The following is a 20,575-nucleotide window of genomic DNA, read 5'->3' on the forward strand; positions in this document are numbered from 1 at the left end:
TAACTGTCCTAACCGGGACGGGAAGGGGACCAGAATCTGCAGGCCACCAGGCATTTGACCAGATAGAATTCTGCGGCCCAAAAACTAGGTTCTCAGTTTTGTTGGCATTAATCGTAAGTGAGTTGTTCTTTATCCAGCTGATAGTGCTTGCCATGCAGAGGCTAAATGTTTCTGCATCAAAACCACAATTGAAAAGAGGGTTGAAGGGCAGGTTTAACGACCCCAACTAGATACATGCCCCAACATCAAATACCATAACAGCGATAATATCTAGGAGTCAAAAGGAGTGAAACTCACTGTGAAAAATAGAACCTCAACACGGAAAAACAATAAGTTGATAAAGTGGAGACCCAAATGTGCAACCAAGTGTGACAAAAATGTATTTGTGAGCTAAAGCTCGAGGGCATGGGTAATTTTTCCCATCAGTAGCCGCTCTGTACCGCCCTTTTTGACATCATATGGGTTCTCCTTGCCCAGGAGACAAAGGACACAGCCTACTGGTGTTGTCGAGGCTGTGTTAGAACCGTTTGCGGGATGTATTTCAATAATAGGTGGTATAGATGGTGTATAAATATAAGTGGCGACTGAATAAGCAGTGCAAAAAAAGGAGTGTAATGTGCAAAATTAAAATGGGATAAAACTGAGTAGATGTTTATCTTTAATGTTATCTCTCAGTTTTTCCAAATCTGAAAACAATGTGCAAAACCAGATTTAACATATCTGTGAGCAATGATGGTCGACATGTTTCAGCATTCCGATGGCAAAGTGCCAATGCTTTCTTCAGGACCCGATGTTAGCTACTGCTATATAATGTGAAATAAAAAAAAGTCACCTGCAAATTCCAGGTCATGTATTTCCACCACAGACCATTAGTTGTGGTTATGGCGCTTCACCCCACCTGAGGCCTCCCCAGACAGCACAGAAGCCAGTCCGGAGACATCGACGGACAGAGCGGTGCTCCTCAATACCTGAGCTGCAGCCAGGTAAATCTGGTTTTGCACGTTGGTTTTAGATTTGGAAAAACTGAGAGATAACATTAAAGATAAACATCTACTCAGTTTTATCCAATTTTAATTTTGCACATTACACTCCTTTTTTTTGCACTGCTTATTCAGTCGCCACTTATATTTATACACCATCTATACCACCTATTATTGAAATACATCACACAAACGGTTCTAACACAGCTTCGACAACACCAGTAGGCTGTGACCTTTGTCTCCTGGGCAAGGAGAACCCATATGATGTCAAAAAGGGCGGTACAGAGCGGCTACTGATGGGAAAAATTACCTATGCCCTCGAGCTTTAGCTCACACATATATTTTTGTCACACTTGGTTGCACATTTGGGTCTCCACTTTATCAACTTATTGTTTTTCTGTGTTGAGGTTCTGTTTTTCACAGTGAGTTTCACTCCTTTTGACTCCTAGATATTATCGCTGTTATGGTAAATGTTTCTGCAACCAGTTGCAAATCATTAGAGATGGAAGCAATGATTTGCATGTCTGCCTCATAAGAGATCACCTGGAACCCAAAAGATCTCACCAACTCAGCTAGAGGGGTCACGTAAATATTAGAGAGTGTGGGGCTTAACGATGAGCCCTGGGGAACCCCGCAAAGAAGGCTAAAGGCCTTAGCTATTCAGCCTCCACAGCTGATGATGTTCGTTCTCCCTGTCATAAAGGAGTGGAGACACCGCAAGGCCTTTCCTGTAACTCCCACTTCCTGCAAGCGTTGTACCTTGGCAGTTGGAGAGACAGTTTAGAATGCCGCCGACAGATCAAGCATAATCAGCACCGCCGATCCACCCTGATATACCTGCATACGGTTGTAATCAGTGTTAGCAATGAGGGCAGACTCAGTGCTGTGACCGGTGCAGAAACCATTTTGAGACTGGTCTAAGATCTCATGGGATTCAACGTAATTCATCAGCTCAGTGTTGATGAATTTCTTTAAGATTTTTGTGGTTGTTAAACACCCTACTCAGGAAGTCTGCAACCGGGTAGGGAACCAGCTTGAGTGTGAGAGGCATACAGGGGTCCGAAGGTGAACCAGATTCAAGGCACATTAGGAGATCCTGGCTTTGCTGAACAGTAATTTGTGTAAAGTCATTAAGAGCGTAGGAGGCGTACTTCTCCAAGTCCTAAGTGACCTCCTCAATATTAGGTTCTTCGATTTCCGTATGACCGAACTCCTGAAAGATATTAAGGACCTTGTCATGTAAGAAGGTGGCTATTCTTTAGAAAAAAGGGGACCCCTATAGATAACTGTTGCACCTGCTATACATAAGGTGGCTATTCTGTCACAGAAATCTTGGGAGGGGGACAACAACTGTGTCCCTGGTGGCTCAGTGATCTCTTTAATGACCTTGACTAGCATGCTAGAGGAATTGTCTGCTGCCAGGATCTTTTTTGTAAAGAAATGGGATTTGGCTTGGAAGATAGCGAGATACTTCTGCAGCGGAGATTTCTGCTTGGCTTTTTCCCTTGTACACGGGTCCATGCGCCATCTTTGTTCTTGTCTATGGCACTCTCTTTTGAGGGATCCTGGTTTTACTGAGAACCATGGGGCCACTGGTTTAGCTCTTCTGAAGATGCAGTTTTTAAAAGGGGCAGCAGTGGGCTTCATCAATCCAGTTGCGGAAACCCTCCGCTGTGGGAGGGAACAGACTCTGCCTTCCTGCACAGGCCATGGCCAAGGCGGCCTCCCAATTGGAGGCTGAGAGCTTGTTCAGTCCCCTACTGCATATGCACCTAGGTGTGGTCCTCTCCTTTGCAGTAACGGGAAGGGTAGGACAGGCTTTGAATTCAAACAGCCAATGGTTCACCCAGCTAAGAGACTGAACATTCTTAATCACTAGGTAATCATGGTTAGTGAAAATGCTGTCTAAGGAGTGGCCGGCGGTGTGGATGAGGGACTGGACAAGTTGCTCAAGTGCCAAGGATGTCATGAGTTCTAGGAAGTGAACTGAGTCATTGTCCTGTTTGTTTTTGAGGTGATCTCCTAAAATTGTAAGGTGAGAGGTGGTGACAAGTGGTTCCAGTGCCTTGCACCAAGCTCCTGTAAACCTGGTTCTAGGACCAGGCAGGCAATACACTAGCAAGTCATAGAAATTATAGTTGTTAGACAGCTTAATCCTGAAAGAAGCTGCTTCCAATAGCGATCCATGGTCCCCGTCCACAATGGTGAGTGTGCAACTAAGAGAGTTCCGGCCCACCAAAGCCAGACTGCCCCCTCTGCGATCAAGGCGGTAACATCGGAGAATAGTATATCAATGGGGGGCAGCATCCACCAGGTCGGGACCCAAATTGTCCCTGGCCAATCTCTCAGTGACAAATAGGCAGCCCAAGTTGAGTGATTGGATAGTCAAAGCAATTTTGGTTTTATGTTTGGGCATGGGGTGAGCATTTATCAGCACCCCCTTTATAAAACTCGACTTGAGACCAGCCATGCCAGTGGTCCCTGTTGTCTTTCCAACCCCCAGTCACTGGGGCCCCATATGGGAGCCAAGGGTAGGGGCCAGACCATTGGTGGGTCCGAAATTGCAATACTGGCAGTGCACCTGCTCCCCGACGGACAAGTCAAACTTAGCTGAACATCCTGTGACAAATTTTAAAGACATAACTCAAGGAGATCTGTCCTGGAGTAAGTTCACAGATGATATACGGTAATTGATGAGTGCTCCAGCTTGAGACAGACCCACGGCCTCAACCGCGACTAGACACGAGTAAAGACCTGGACCTGGACATGTGCCGCAAACTGATTAAGCGGATTTGGGGGCTCTCTTTGAGTGCTTCTGATTCTTCTGCTGCCACCACGGAAAGATTTTTGAAGTTGGGACTGCAAAAGGAACTACCGCGCTTCCCATTGCCAATTGGGTAAACGGAACCTCAGCGCCACTTGAGCCGGCTCGTTAACGGCTGGTGGCCGATGACGGAATCTGCTTCTGAGTTTGCGGCTGGGCTTGTAGGATTGTGTTATAGATGACCTGCTTGTGAGGGGATTTTTGTTCCGTTCCGAGCGGCTTTGCGACCTGCACGGACCTCAACTCACCTGAGTCACTTTGCTTGCTCGCGGCAGTTGATGGAACCTGCTGCTGAGCTCACGGTCTGGCTTGGGAAATCTCCATACTGAAAGTGGTGAACGCAGCAGAGTACATAACTCCGTACATAACTTTGGCTGCTGTGGAGAGGTAACATCCTCGCTACCCCATATCGCTTCCTGTTGCCTGTTGGAATCCTTCTTCTCTTGCCAGAATCAGTCCGAGTGGGACTACAACGCTGCCCTGCCGGAGACTTCAATTCCCAGCGTCCCCGTGTGGCGCTTACCACTCGCGTCACAGGAGGCGCATACAGAAGCTCTAGGGCTCCCGCCGGCGGATAAGGCCAGGCCGGGCCCACTCTCTTGGCCCCCATTTGTTACATCCTATGGTGAGCCTGTTCTATGGTCAGGACTTTTAATTTGTTGACTTGTTGAGTGGGTGGCCTGCAGAGGCGTGTTGCTGCCTATCTAGTGGAGTTAGTTTTTATTGCAGGGTGCTTGGTACTGTATTAGTATTTGGGCTTTTTATTCTCTGTAGGTGCAGGGAGGTATACCAAGAATGTGCACCAAGGGGAGAAGGAAGACCCAAGTTTGCCAGGAGGGCGCGAGGGTTGCCACTAGAGCTAACGTCACATCTATAGATGACTTTCTGATAAGAGCTGCCTCTGGTATCGATAGGGAAATTGAATGAGTAAATAGGCGTCTGTATAGATCGCCCTCTAAAGGTGTATTGCCTCTTATGTGGGGGGCACTATTTCAACAAAGGAAACCACCTGTAATTCTTTGAGTACCCTATCTTCTCCTGGGCTGAGTGATAACTCCCAAATAATCGAAGTTCCATCACACACGCTGGGTTTTCCCTGTTCGGCATTCCGTAGGGTACTGTCTCCCACTGTAATTATCACAAACAAGGAGAGCGGTGCATCAGCCCCCACATTGGGATCTGAGGGATCTGATGGCACCTTGAACCACGTGCCCCGGGAAGCACCCGGTAATGCGGGCCTTTTAGGAAATATTAAGAGGGCTCTCATGTCTAGTGGAAGTGCCAAAAGGAAGTCTAAGCCAATAGATAGGCAGGCTAAAAAAATCAAGTTAAATGCACCTTCTAAACCGGTCCTCAAAAATAAGGCAGGGGGTCATTCACTGGACATTTCAGTCAATCAGGGTATTCTGGAGGCCTTTAAATCCACCATGAACTGTATGTTGAAAGACAGGCTGGGCCCTATCATAGACAAATTGAATGCCATTGAGAAGATCCTGGTGGAACAAAACAAGCACTTAGAGTCCTCACATACCATTAACTCAGCACCTTTAAATCCAAACATAGTTACATTGACACCATGCTTTATTCCTCCAGCTGTAGAAGCAGCTGTCGGCCATCCATTAAATAGTACCCAATACTGTAGCACCAACGTTGCAGCAAATGATTTAGGCAGGTCAGCTGATCGTGTAAGTGCTAGATCAGACACCAGTGGGGATCGACCGACTACTGGGCGGGGACAGGCTCCCCAGAAGACAGGTAGAGCCCTGGCTGATCACCAGGGACCGCCTAATCCTGCCAACCAGAACTTAGCAGTTGTCGATCTTCCACCACAATCCACACCCCTGGTAGTGATTCTGACAAATGTCCCACCACTCCCCCATGGATCACAGGAAAACTTTACACAACCTAAAAACAAGTTAACCCACTGGCTATCTAGTAACACCTCCTTAGGTCCAATGGTGGAATGTAACATCATTATGGCGCTCCGAGTGGGGTGGATAGGGTGCTCAAGGGAGCACGAAAGGGGTGACTGTATTATTGTGAACTTTAATAGCAGTTACTTTGTGGATAGAATCCTTCGGGATGTCTACCTCAATCCTACCCATAGTAATTATGGTATAAAGGCTCTCCCTCAGGGTTTCTTTTATAAGTTTGTCCCTAGAAGTCTGCTGAACTTAAGTTTGTTATCTAATAATCAAGCTCAAAGTACTTCTGTGGTGTTGGGGGTGGGCCATTCTTTACATTTAGGTGGTGTAGGACGACCTGATGGGCACCAGTCGGTTCCCCGGCTGGAGCTCTTGAATAGATTCTCAGCCCTTTCCAGGCTGGAAGAGTGTGACTGACTACAGTGGAGGCCTGAGGCAGCAGGAGAACTACCCCAATGGGAGGAGGACCATCGCTCAACCATCCAAGATACTGTGCATGGTGGTATGGAGGAGTTAATGAGCTTTAGCCACCGACAGCAGGCAACCCCTTTGGTGAGAGGCCCCGTAAAGCAGATTACTCCGGAAACATATAATGTCCTGTCGTGGAATGTTGCAGGTTTAGCAGGGAAAATCCAGGACCCTATGTGGTTGGAGTTTATCAGGCAGTGTTCTGTGGTTTGTCTACAAGAGACATGGCTGGTGGACTGCAGCCTATCATTGGAGGGCTATAAAGCTTTATTTGTCCCCGCAATGCCGTCAGTGCACGGTATTTATTCATTTATTTACTAACATTTATAGAGCGCGAACGAATACCCGTAGGCGTCTCAGCGCTAGACTACAGAGATGTCCCTCCCCAAAGATTAGAAGCTCAAGCAGGTAGATATACCGTGTCACTGGTTAAACAGCCAGGTTTTCAGTTTTTTTCGAAACTGCAAGAGTGAGGGACTGGTTTTAATGTGTTGTGGCAGAGTATTCCAGATTTTAGGAGCCGCAACTAAAAAGCGGCGGTCGCCCCAAGAGACTGTTCTGGAACGTGGAACCACTAATTGATTCAGAGATGTGGATCGGAGCTGTCTAACCGGGATATAGGGAATAAGCTGGTCCTTAAGGTAGCATGGTCCTTGATCATGCAATACCTTATAAACTGTGCAGAGAGATTTAAACTTGATCCTGTTTTGGATTGTCAACCAGTGGTAAGTCCTCAAGGTGTCTGAGATGGGAGCGAATTTAGGTGTTCTAGACAGCAGACGTGCTGCTGCAATCTGTATAGTCTGCAGCTTTTTTGTGACTCTAGCTTGTGCATTAAGAAAAAGTCCATTACAGTAATCCAAGGATGTTAAAACCAAGGATGTAACCAAAGTTTTGGCGGCCGCATCTGGCAGAAAAGGGATGATTTTCCTTATCATTCTAAGTTTATAGTGGGCGGAGGCCGCTACCTTGTTTGCGTGTGCCATGAAGTTGAGATGGTCGTCAAAGGTTACTCCCAGGTTCCTAACCTTAGAAATAGGACTTGGAGGGGTACCAAAGGATGGAGGCCACCAGATTGCAGACCAGGTCGGAGAGAGGGTTCCAAAAATGACCACCTCCGTTTTATCGGAGTTGAGCTTCAGGCAGTTACCTGCCATCCACTCTCCAATAGCAGTCATTCCATTTTGGAATCGTTCTGCCACCTCCTGCCCATCACCCTTGATGGCTAACACCAATTGCGTGTCATCAGCGTATGAGGTTAGGCTCATCCCATATGCTTTGATAACACTAGCAAGGTCCGACACATAGATATAGTAGTAGTAGTAGAGCTAGTGGTGGCCTGGCTATATTTATGGTATACAACCATTACCACGCAACTTTTACAACGACCTACCTTTACCACGCAATTTTTACAACGCAGGATCCATTACAACGAAGTACCATTACAACGCATGTATTTACAACGCAGATACCTTTACAACGCATACCATTACAACGTAAGTATTGGTAAGTATATAATTTTATTAAAAATATTATAGGTTTGGGTTTTTGGGTAAAGGGGTATTTTTAGGGTTCAGGGCAAGGTTTGGGTTTTTGGGTAAAAGGGTATTTTTAGGGTTTAGGGTCAGTTTTGGGTTTTTGGGTAAAGGGGTATTTTTAGGGTTCAGGGCAAGGTTTGGGTTTTTGGGTAAAGGGGTATTTTTAGGGTTCAGGGTCAGTTTTGAGTTTTTGGGTAAAGGGGTATTTTTAGGGTTCAGGGTCAGTTTTGGGTTTTTGGGTAAAGGGGTATTTTTAGGGTTCAGGGCAAGGTTTGGGTTTTTGGGTAAAGGGGTATTTTTAGGGTTCAGGGCAAGGTTTGGGTTTTTGGGTAAAGGGGTATTTTTAGGGTTCAGGGTCAGTTTTGGGTTTTTGGATAAAGGGGTATTTTTAGGGTTCAGGGTCAGTTTTGGGTTTTTGGGTAAAGGGGTATTTTTAGGGTTCAGGGTCAGTTTTGGGTTTTTGGGTAAAGGGGTATTTTTAGGGTTCAGGGTCAGTTTTGGGTTTTTGGGTAAAGGGGTATTTTTAGGGTTCAGGGTCAGTTTTGGGTTTTTGGGTAAAAGGGTATTTTTAGGGTTTAGGGTCAGTTTTGGGTTTTTGGGTAAAAGGGTATTTTTAGGGTTCAGGGTCAGTTTTGGGTTTTGGGGTAAAGGGGTATTTTTAGGGTTCAGAGTCAGTTTTGGGTTTTTGGGTAAAGGGGTATTTTTAGGGTTTAGGGTCAGTTTTGGGTTTTTGGGGTACAGGGGTACAGGATAAAAATTAAGAAAAATTAAAATTAAATTCCATTAAATTAAATTAATTAAATTAAATTACATTACATTAAATTAAATTAATTAAATTAAATTAAATTAAATTAAATTAAATTAAATTAATTATTAATTAAATTATAATAATTTTAATTAATTTACATTTTAAAAAATAATATATACTTACCAATACTTACGTTGTAATAGTATGCGTTGTAAAAGTATAATCGTTGTAAATACATGCGTTGTAGTGGTACTTCGTTGTAATGGATCCTGCGTTGTAAAAATTGCGTGGTAAAGGTAGGCGTTGTAAAAGTATGCGTTATAACGTCATATATCCATATTTTATATATACCCGGTGTGGTTCTCCTTTCATTTGGTCATTCATGAGATTATAGATGGTAAAAAAAGCTGCTCTACATTCCTTCAAGACTTAGCCTGAAGGCTGCTCTCCACAGCTATGACTAGGATAGCTTTCTATAAAGGTTGTCTTTATACCTACCATCAAAAATGGTCGTTTGGACTGGTCCAATGTGCTTACTAGAATAGTGGACAGCATATGCCTGGCCAACTTCTTACATTGGTGTGCAAGGTGTGGGATTCCAGCTTGCATTGTTTTACCAGATAATCTCATGTGTTGATCATTTGAAAAACCACTAAAGATACCAGAGGTACATATAATACAAGCGTAAAATACAGTAAGTTCTACTGAACTTAGAGTTGTGTGTCAAGGGCTTAGCACACCCTTTCTACAACTCAAGAGAGGTTTAGTAGGTAAACAAATAGTGTAGGTAGTGCATAAACCACACCTCACTAGTCATGACTTCAAAGACAGGACCAAGTGGGTCTCTGCCAGATGTTAGTCAAGTACAGACATCTAAATATGACATTCTCTTTCCAAGCGTTAAGGGCTCTGTGTGCTTTGAGGAAATTGAAGACTAAGCATGGGCGTAAAATCCGCTCCGATCGCGGATTTTTCGGATTTTCGGCAAATTCGCAATCCGCGAACTCTCGCGAATTTGTCGAAAATCCGTGAATCCACTTGCGGCGGATTTTTTGCTTGGTTGCGGCGCGCGGCGTGGTGCACGGCGTTCACTTTCCGTCATTTAGCGTTTGCCGAGTTGTTTTTCTTTGCGAGTGCCGCGCCATTTTGGATCTTGCTGCTTGATCCCGCGGGAGTTTGGCGCCCGCGAATACGTAATCGCGGCTTGCCACCTTGCACAGCACACCTCGCGAGAGTTCGCAATTGCGAACACGTAGTTGCGGCGGAAAGGAACAATCTCGCACTCGCGAAATAGAGCTTTTGCAATTCTGCACAAGAAAATCACCAGCAAACAGGATAAACCTTCAGAAAATTATGATTTTTATCAGAATCACTCCTCAGGTTGACATTTGCATGGCCTTTTTTTTGCAAGGAGTCCATTTTTGGGGGGGGGGAGGAAGGAAGTGCCCCACAGTCTCCAACTTCCTGTTCCTGTCCAGCAGGCTCCTCCCAGTGCTTTGTCCATCTCCTGGTCACTTTCATTTGGATCTGGAGCTGGAAGGATTACTTTTTGTGGGTGCTGCTGGATATTTGGATTTGAGGCCTTTTTGACTGTCTTTGGATCACTTTTGGATTAGAAATCAACTTTCACAAGTAAGTTTGTTTGGGGCATTACAGTTGCTGCAAGTAAAATTTTGGAACTTTTTCAGAACATTAAATAAATTATATTGTGGGTAGCCACAGTATCCAGTAGGACCAGGGTTGGTTAGGGGTGCATGATACAACTGTTTTGTTGAATTTAAACACCATTGAGGCCATGGATGGGCTGGGATTGTGCTGATTTTTGTCGTTTTTTTGGGCCTGCTGGTGGGGCCCTTTGCCCAGGGGTGGTGAGTGTTGCATGGGCCTAGTCTTTCTGTGGGGTGTCTTCTTGAATTTAAACATAATTGAGGCCATGGATGGGCTGGGATTGTGCTTATTTTATTGCTTTTTGTCGTTTTTTGGGGGCTGCTGGTGTGGCCTTTTGCCCAGGGGTGGTGGTGCATGGACTGAGTGTGCCTGTGGTGTGGTCTCACTCTCTTTAATGTAAACATCATGGATGGCATTGGATTGTGGTGATTTCTGGCTGTTTTTCTGTTTTTTGGGGGTGTACTGTTGATGTGGACTGGCCATGTGGGTGGTGGTGGTGGCCATCTTGAGTGCTGGCTGGTACAGGCAACATGTGCTTGGGGTGTAAGGGGCCATTTTGAGGAGAGGCAGTGTCTGAGGCCTGCACTTATTTTGCCTACTTTTCATCCATTATGCCCAGGGGTAGTGAGTGTTGCATGGGCCTAGTGTTTCTGAGGGGTGTCTTCTTGAATTTAAACACCATTGAGGCCATGGATGGGCTGGGATTGTGCTGATTTGATTGTTTTTTGTCGTTTTTTTGGGCCTGCTGGTGGGGCCCTTTGCCCAGGGGTGGTGAGTGTTGCATGGGCCTAGTCTTTCTGTGGGGTGTCTTCTTGAATTTAAACATAATTGAGGCCATGGATGGGCTGGGATTGTGCTTATTTTATTGTTTTTTGTCGTTTTTTGGGGGCTGCTGGTGTGGCCTTTTGCCCAGGGGTGGTGGTGCATGGACTGAGTGTGCCTGTGGTGTGGTCTCACTCTCTTTAATGTAAACATCATGGATGGCATTGGATTGTGGTGATTTCTGGCTGTTTTTCTGTTTTTTGGGGGTGTACTGTTGATGTGGACTGGCCATGTGGGTGGTGGTGGTGGCCATCTTGAGTGCTGGCTGGTACAGGCAACATGTGCTTGGGGTGTAAGGGGCCATTTTGAGGAGAGGCAGTGTCTGAGGCCTGCACTTATTTTGCCTACTTTTCATCCATTATGCCCAGGGGTAGTGAGTGTTGCATGGGCCTAGTGTTTCTGAGGGGTGTCTTCTTGAATTTAAACACCATTGAGGCCATGGATGGGCTGGGATTGTGCTGATTTGATTGTTTTTTGTCGTTTTTTTGGGCCTGCTGGTGGGGCCCTTTGCCCAGGGGTGGTGAGTGTTGCATGGGCCTAGTCTTTCTGTGGGGTGTCTTCTTGAATTTAAACATAATTGAGGCCATGGATGGGCTGGGATTGTGCTTATTTTATTGTTTTTTGTCGTTTTTTTGGGCCTGCTGGTAGGGTCCTTTGCCCAGGGGTGGTGAGTGTTGCATGGGCCTAGTCTTTCTGTGGGGTGTCTTCTTGAATTTAAACATAATTGAGGCCATGGATGGGCTGGGATTGTGCTTATTTTATAGTTTTTTGTCGTTTTTTGGGGGCTGCTGGTGTGGCCTTTTGCCCAGGGGTGGTGGTGCATGGACTGAGTGTGCCTGTGGTGTGGTCTGGTCTCACTCTCTTTAATGTAAACATCATGGATGGCATTGGATTGTGGTGATTTCTGGCTGTTTTTCTGTTTTTTGGGGGTGTACTGTTGATGTGGACTGGCCATGTGTGTGGTGGTGGTGGCCATCTTGAGTGCTGGCTGGTACAGGCAACATGTGCTTGGGGTGTAAGGGGCCATTTTGAGGAGAGGCAGTGTCTGAGGCCTGCACTTATTTTGCCTACTTTTCATCCATTATGCCCAGGGGTAGTGAGTGTTGCATACTTGCATGTCCCTAGTCTTTCTGTGGGGTGTCTTCAATGTAAACATCATGGATGGCATGGGATTGTGCTCATTTTTCTGTGTTTTGTCGATTTTTTGGGGTGTATAACTGAACTGATGTTCCTCTGTCTTCCATTGCTTTTAGGTGCACAAGAAGACTCAAGAGAACCACCAGTGCCAGGAAGAAGTCCTGCAGCGGTGTGTGTGTGCAGCATAACGTCACGCGACGTCACGTCTGGACACAGAACCCTCTGCAACTCGTGCAACTGCTGCCTGCTGACCTGCTCTGAAGAAGATGGCCCCAAAAAAAGTAACCCGTAGCTCCTCTAGCAAGAAAGGTGCCAGTAAGGAGCAGAAGAAGCAAGTTACCAAGGACACTGGTGTGCCGCCCGCCCCTTTTTTTGGGAGTAAAAAAAAAAAGTATGCCTGCAGCAGCAGCGGGATCTGCTGGGGACCAAGCTGGCAGCAGCACCCCCGCTCCATTGGGCTCAGTGCCACCACCACCACCACTCCAACTTAAGTCCAAGCCCTTGAGTGCTGCAGAGGCAGCCAGTATAGTTCTTCAATCACCATCGACCAGTGATGTTGGCTCATCGCAAGAAAGCAGCAGCAATGTCCCTCAATCAACACAGGTTGTTGTAGCTCATCTGACGAGTGTTGAACAACCACAGCCGCAACAACAATCACATGTGCAAGTACAAGCCCAAGTACATGTGGAAGGAGAGGCAGCGCAAGGAGATGCGCAAGCAGAGGTGCATGGAGGGTCACAAGTGGCCACAATAGTTGTTCCTCCCGAAGTAGGGGCACATCAGGAAATCGACAATCAAGGCGAGGTATCATTTGAGGAAGCCACTCCTCCTGATGATCCTTCATTGTCTTCCACACCCCTAGCAAGGAAGAGATCAAGGGTGGTGTCTACATCTTCTTCAAGCACACCTCCTTCTGATGATACGGATCAAACTTGGGAACCAGCACCACAGCCGTCTGAGAGTGAGGCACACCATGATCCAACAAAGGTAGTTAAGCGTAAAAGGAAGCTCGTCCAAAGTCTCAGAGTTATGGAGTGTGATGAGGCTCAACAAGAAGTGGGGGATACTGCTGCTGATGAAGACTCTGCCAACGACGACCCAGTCATCATAAAGGTCACTGCAGCCCCAGCGGGCATGCAGCAAACAGACATTTTGACCCTAGCCCGAAGAGCTGCTGAGCGTGATGATGATGATGATGTTGTCGATGAGGAGGCAGTGGAAACACCACAATCATTGGAGTTAAGTAGTACACCAACTCGTCCCGCTTCCATATTTCTTTCTGGCAAGAAGAGACCTCCGTCAACCTCGACCTTAATTAGTGGCGGTGAAAGTGCAAAACGTACAAAAGTTGGGCAATCCAGATCCTCCACTTCATCTGGCATTAGCTTCATGACCACCACCACCAGTATCGCCGCCTCCTCCAGGTCCCACAGACACTTCAAGTCCCCAGTTTGGGACTTCTTTACTGTTTGTCAAAAAAATCCAAAGTTTGCCATTTGTACCCTTTGTAAGGTTGCAGTTAGTCGTGGTAAGCCAGGTACCAACTATGATACCGGAGGCCAGAGAGGTCATCTTAGGAGACAGCACACTGTCAAATGGTTTGCGCACCTAGATGTGATCAAGAAAGGCCAAATTCAAGGAAACGTTGATGTTTCATCTGATGATGACGAGGAGGAAGAAGACGTGTCAAACACTTCCCTTACACCCAGTACCCCTGTCAGCAGCACACCCAATGTGAGGCACACTAAGAGTGTTGGAGCGAGTGAGACACCAACGCACAAAAGTTCACCAGCGAGCAAAATTGGGTCAACGAAGTCATTATCAGCCCGTAAATGCTTGGTCCAGGGCAACATTAGAACAATGCTTACTTCAGACGTGCCATATGAACGCAACCACCCACTGACGCGTCTGTATAACACTAAGCTGGCTAAAATGCTAGCTGTGGACCTTCTCCCTTTTTCTTTTGTAGAAGCGGTAGGTTTTCTAGAATTAGTGGCAACGCTCTGCCCTAAATGGAAGGTTCCTAGCCGGTTCTATTTTGCCAGAGTTGCGGTTCCAGCACTACATGAAGATGTGCTGGAGGCGATTGGGGCAGCTTTGCAGAAGAGTGCTGTTCACACAATACATCTGACAACAGACATGTGGACCAGTGGCGCAGGCGCTGATTACATGTGCATCACTGCACACTGGGTCTCTTTTTCAGGTGTTAAAGCAAAGCTAAATGCAGGTGTTGACCCGGACAAAGTTTTCAAAGCTGCTCGGAAACATGCAACACTAGCCATGTTTGGCTTGGAGAAAAGTCACACAGCAGAAAACCTTTTGGAAGAGTTTGACAAAAAGGTCTTGAAAATGCTATCCCCCCAAAAACGCAAGATTGGTTATGTTTCCACGGATAATGGCGCCAATGTAGTTAAGGCCATGTGGCAGGGTGACTATTTTAGAGTGCCGTGTTTGGCGCACTGTATCAACCTGGTAGTTCAAAAATTCTTGAGTGATAAACACAGTCCTGCGTTCGAGGTAATGGCCACCTGCCGCAAAATGTGCAACCATTTCAGCCATTCTTTTAAGGCCCGGAAGCATCTGAGGAGACTGCTACTTGAACGTCAAATGCCAGTGAAAGCACTCATCCAGGAGGTGGAAACACGTTGGAACTCAACCGTCTACATGCTTGAGCGTCTGTATGAGCAGTATACGGTACTCGATCACTATTTCTTCACAGAGGGTACATCTCAGAAGGAGGACATGCGGTTGGGTGCGGCATAGTTAAAAGCCTGACAGACATGCTTCGTCCTTTTGAGTTCTTCACGCGTGCAGTCAGCCAGGAGGACTGTAATTTGGGAAAAGCTATCCCATTGTTTTGCATGCTGGAGCACCAACTGATGGCGGTGTCTTCTGAGTTTGAAAATGATGAAAGAAAAAAAAAAGACCATTTTATTTTGTCTGAGAAATTATTAGAGCGCCTACGTGGTGATGAACGTCTTCAAAAAATCAAGTCAGAACAGCATTACATTTGTGCTACTATTCTGGATCCACGCTACAAAAATTCTTTCCTTTTGCTGATGCAGATGTTCAAAAGTACAAACATTGGTTAGCCTTGTCAGCCAAGAGGTTTGAAAAAGAACGGCAGGTTATTGAAGGAGAAGCAGCATCAGCAGGCCATCCCCAGTCACAAGAATCCACTTCTGCACCTGTGGCTGGGGCACAAGTGACCTCTCAGCCGTTAAAGACACCGGCAACTGGATCATCTTCTGGACCACACACAACACTAACAGTGGCTGCTGAGGAGGATTGGCTAAGTTTGCTTGGGTATGGTTCTCGAAAAAATGTCAAAGGCACAGCAAAAAGTAAGCAAAGTGGAGGAACCGTTGATGACCTTGAGTCGATTGTGCAGGACTATATGAATGACTCAACAGAGGTCTTTCTTAATGATGAGCCATTGCAGTATTGGCATGGCAAAAAACAATTGTGGCCACAGCTCTCCAACCTGGCTATAAACTATTTGTCTTGCCCACTCGCTAGTGTGTCTTCTGAACGTGTTTTCAGTGCTGCTGGTGGCATTGTAACTCCCAAACGGAGCCGCCTCTCGCCCAAAAATGTGGAGCGGCTGACAATGATCAAGATGAATCAGCACCTCATACCACCAGATTACAAAGTACGAGAAAGCACGCCGCATGAAGACGAGGAGGACGGCAACGTAGATGAGGGGATTTGTTCTCTGTTCGGTGGCACTGACCTCATCCTGCCTGAATTCGCAGAGTATGATGACGAAATCTTGTTCTTATTCCCTGACACCGAGCCCTGAAAATGAGACAATCATTCAAGAACTTTCTTTTTCGTCCTTATACACTTTTATTCCTGTGTGCTGTGTGTCTCTCTTTCTTTGTTTTGCACAGTTAATTTAATTCAAACTTTAATCACCTAATCCCAAAAACAAGACCATCATCAGAACTGTCTTCACTTGTTTGCTTATTGATTTGAAGGTGCCGCAGTCTACATTCCTCAGGTTCACAAGTTCTGAAGAACATGCTCCTCTATCCTCCTCCTCCAGACTGCGATTTCCCTCAAAGCAGAGTGCTGGATTACGCCCAATGAAGAAAGACTCAGCACTTGTGGGGGTGTTGTACTTCTTTGCGGGTGAGTTGACGGATTTGGGCCCATTGCTGTGAAGCTCTAATAATGGACAAAAGTGTTTTGGACCAAATATGAGGTGGAAATTTCTTGCCGTTTTTGCTGACTTGCTTGCCTTTGGGGTGCTCTTTGGCGGGGTTCCGGGTGTTTGTGGGTGATTTTTGGTGTCTGGGAGCACTGCTGCGACAGTCTAATTTTGATTGCATTTGCTTTTCAGGAAATCCGTGGTGGAAAACAGGAGTTATGATCATTGATGATGATGACCTAGCTGCACAGCGGCGCGTTTGGACCGAAGGCCGAGAGATATTGTAAGTATGAGATTTAGCTTTTTCGCTGTTTGGGGGTGTTATCGGGTGGTTTTTTCCGGGTGGGTTGGCGGGTCTTGCCTGGGGCATTCCTGGGAAGGTCTAATACCGGATAGAAGTGTTTTGGACAAAATCCTTAAGGAACAGCCTTTTTTTTGCTATTTCTTCTGTCATCTTGCTCAATGTAGCGTTTTGGGGGGCTTCCTGCTGTTCGTGGGTGGGTTGCGGCCGGGGTCTCTGTCGAAGCACTGCTGCGACAATCTAATCTTGATTGCATTTGCTTTTCAGGAAATCCGTGGTGGAAAACAGGAGTTATGATGATTGATGATGATGACCTAGCTGCACAGCGCCGCGTTTGGACCGAAGGCGGAGAGATATTGTAAGTATGAGATTTAGCTTTTTCGCTGTTTGGGGGTGTTGTCAGGGTGGTTTTTTCCGGGTGGGTTGGCGGGTCTTGCCTGGGGCATTCCTGGGAAGGTCTAATACCGGATAGAAGTGTTTTGGACAAAATCCTTAAGGAACAGCCTTTTTTTTGCTATTTCTTCTGTCATCTTGCTCAATGTAGCGTTTTGGGGGGCTTCCTGCTGTTCGTGGGTGGGTTGCGGCCGGGGTCTCTGTCGAAGCACTGCTGCGACAATCTAATCTTGATTGCATTTGCTTTTCAGGAAATCCGTGGTGGAAAAACAGGAGTTATGATGATTGATGATGATGACCTAGCTGCACAGCGCCGCGTTTGGACCGAAGGCCGAGAGATATTGTAAGTATGAGATTTAGCTTTTTCGCTGTTTGGGGGTGTTGTCGGGTGGTTTTTTTCGGGTGGGTTGGCGGGTCTTGCCTGGGGCATTCCTGGGAAGGTCTAATACCGGATAGAAGTGTTTTGGACAAAATCCATAAGGAAACACCAGTTTTGGCACTTTTTGTAAGTTAGGGTTCGTTAGGGTTAGCCCTAGCAGCAGGATTGCATGTGTTTCGGGGGGTTCTATTGCAACGCAGTTCTGGTGTTGTAGAGCACTGTTGGAGCGATGCTGGCTATGGATACTTTTGCTTGCTTGCAAGTGGTTTGAATACAATCCACGGTCTGTATTTGGGCCTACTGTTACTTTCAAAGTACGTTTTGTAACCATTTTTCTGCTAGGCATCGTTTTTGGAGATCTGATTGGGGTTCTTCTACATTTTTGCGACTGGCTTTAGTAAGGGTCTTGGTGGGAGCATTGCTGGGAAGGTCAAATTTTGTTCTAAAACACAGTTTACAGTACACCTACCTTGAGGGGAAAGATCCGCTATAATATTTTGGCCATACTTATTTATCCTTAAAAAGGTGACTCAGACAGAGCACGCAATTTCAAAAATATTGTACTGTCTATTAGGGAAATCAAAGTGTCACTTTTTGAACCACACAGCGTACATACCTTTTATTTATTTATCAGTGGTATTGTAATAGCACTTCCTGTTTTCCGTTCAATAATTACAGGCCGGGTTTCAGTCAACATCCGCCAGGCAGGCAGTGGACAGGGTGTCTTCTGTCAGTGGTCACCAACATTGATGGACGAAGCGTCAGCTGGAATGGAGGAGTGCCGCCAATAAGAGGAATTGTTTGCTGCATGCAACTTACTTACCAAATTCAACAGGACAACTCCAACAACATACGCAATACAGATACAGTATCCATTGTTTTATTCTATGAGTGTGACTGCATGTGCTTAGCTTTAGTTTGTAACCAAAGATTGTCTTTATCTTCAATTATTGTTTGTCCATGCTCTGCTTTTTTTTTCTTCTCTCAACAAAACCTACCCAAAAAGAAACCCCCATTCCCATCCATTTTACAAACCCTAACCCTCTTCCCCCGGGCTGTGTTGTTTTGCTTGATGTCTGACTAAAATGACATCAATAATTCCACACACTTGCTGGGGAGGATAAGGTCATAGCAACAGGATGGTGAAGGAATACGAGGATATCTTCTAGACTTACTCAGCTTCAGTACTATATCTTCTAGTAGTAGTAGCCAATGTCAAATAAATTCAACGCAAGTACTAGTTATACTTGCAAGCAAATACTTTACCATTTGTTAGGCTACATTATGGCACTGTTCTAGTGTACTGTCACCTGCTATATTCTCAATCGTACCGTAACCGTTGTAATGCTACAGTAAGGACAAACAAGGTTTCATTTTCTTTTTTTCCATAGGCATGCAACTGCCACTGTGTCACACCACTAGTACCACCGCAATGAGGAAATGTCACCCGCCCAGGATTGACAACGTTAATCCCCATTTCACGTGGAGCCAGCCCTGGGCCTAGCCCTAACTTCTAACACAAATCACAGGTAAGATAAGCGTTTGGTGGGAGGTAGTATAATGGAGTATTATTTCGGAGTAGACAAGAGATTGACGGTTGTACTACTAAAGTCCTACGACTGTTCAGGAAAACAAAGTTACTGTTACACCCCCGTCCCCCACCCACCAGACTGAAAAGCAATAAAAAACAGGTATGGTCAGATAAAGTTTAAAAATGTATATTTATGTAGCCCTAACAAAATAATCTCCCTCAAGACCCACCCTAACCCCAACGATTGTCTTTGAAACGTCCCAAAACGATCCCAACTCCCAAATCCCACCCCCCAAAAGTCTATAAAAAAAGGGCAAGGGACACTCCACTACTGGAGGGTGCTGGTGCATTTTGCGGCATGGGCATCATACTCCTTGCGGAGGGTGGCAAGCTCGGAGCGGAGGCCCTTCACCAAGTTCTTATACTTCTGGACCTCCTGCTCCAGGTTGGACATTCGGACTCGTAGGCGGCGTTGGCGTTCCTTGCAGCTCCTGTGGGGGGCAGCTGGTCTTTCTGTTGCTTGGCGGTGGCGGTTGGCTTTGTTAGCCCGGCTCGGTCCCGCTGGAGCACTGCGCATGCTGGCGTCCCGTGGGGTCACGGAGGAGGATGCAGCGGTCCCAGTCGAGGTTGTTGTTGTTGCACCGCTCGACTGCGTGTCCTCCTCCTCCTCCAGGGCCACCAGCCGCCGATATTCGGCGACAGTGGCATCCAGCCTCCGTTGCCGGGCCATTCTAGCCTGCTCCCTCCGTGTTGTTGATTTGGAAGGAGCAACTATATGAAGAAAGAAAGACATACTCTGTAACCAATGCTCCTTAGCATTAATAACACAAAGTGATTGAGCCGAAAGTTGGGTCACAGGTAGCAAATTGAAAGCACAGTACATAACTATTGAGGACAGTATCTATGTAACCTCCCACTTCTGCATCCTTGCTCTAACATTAGTGGTAGTTTAATGAACAAATTCTACGACCACTATGGACTTCCATTACAGTCGACTATGACAGTACACCAGTCTTATTCTACTTCTTCTCTCTTGTTTAGGAAAATTGGTACGTTATCTTATGCAAGCCGGCAGAATGACATGGACAGCACAGTGAACTTGCACCCGAGAAAAAAAGTTGCACACCATGATGAGTGAGACAGACTTGCGTTACTGTACCGGTCCAGTACATGCAGGTGGTGAAGCTATTACTTTTCTATTACGGGTGGCACTGAGAATACTCTGTTACAAGGGCTACTGCTTAATTAATTTACCTTTCACCCTACAGTGCAAATGAGTACTAGAAAAGGAAAATGAAGAAGCTAACTAATTTGATTATCTATCACTTCACATGGGACGTATTTGATGACATATGGGATGACTTTAGGTGCTTTGCTTAATATTGAGTGAACAGTGATACACCCACACATGAATGACGTACTACAAGTAAAGTAAAGTTATTAAGAGAGGTACGGAGTGTCCACCGTAATAACCAGATATATGCTGTGATTGCAGACGCAATACAAAGTACTGCTACTATTCATGGTAGTATTGGACACATTTACAATTTCTTTTCCTTGCCTTCCCTGCACTGGAACGGACGTGCGGGTGCGGTGGTACATGCTCTTCAAGGTAACACTTAGTTCATCCAGCGACCATCTACTCTCTCTAGATACACATGTGCTATCTAAGAGTCAGAGAATACCATGCTCCAGGCATCCATTCAGT

This window comes from Lissotriton helveticus, chromosome 10 (genome assembly GCF_964261635.1).
Source record: "Lissotriton helveticus chromosome 10, aLisHel1.1, whole genome shotgun sequence".
NCBI classification, from domain to species: Eukaryota; Metazoa; Chordata; class Amphibia; order Caudata; family Salamandridae; genus Lissotriton; species Lissotriton helveticus.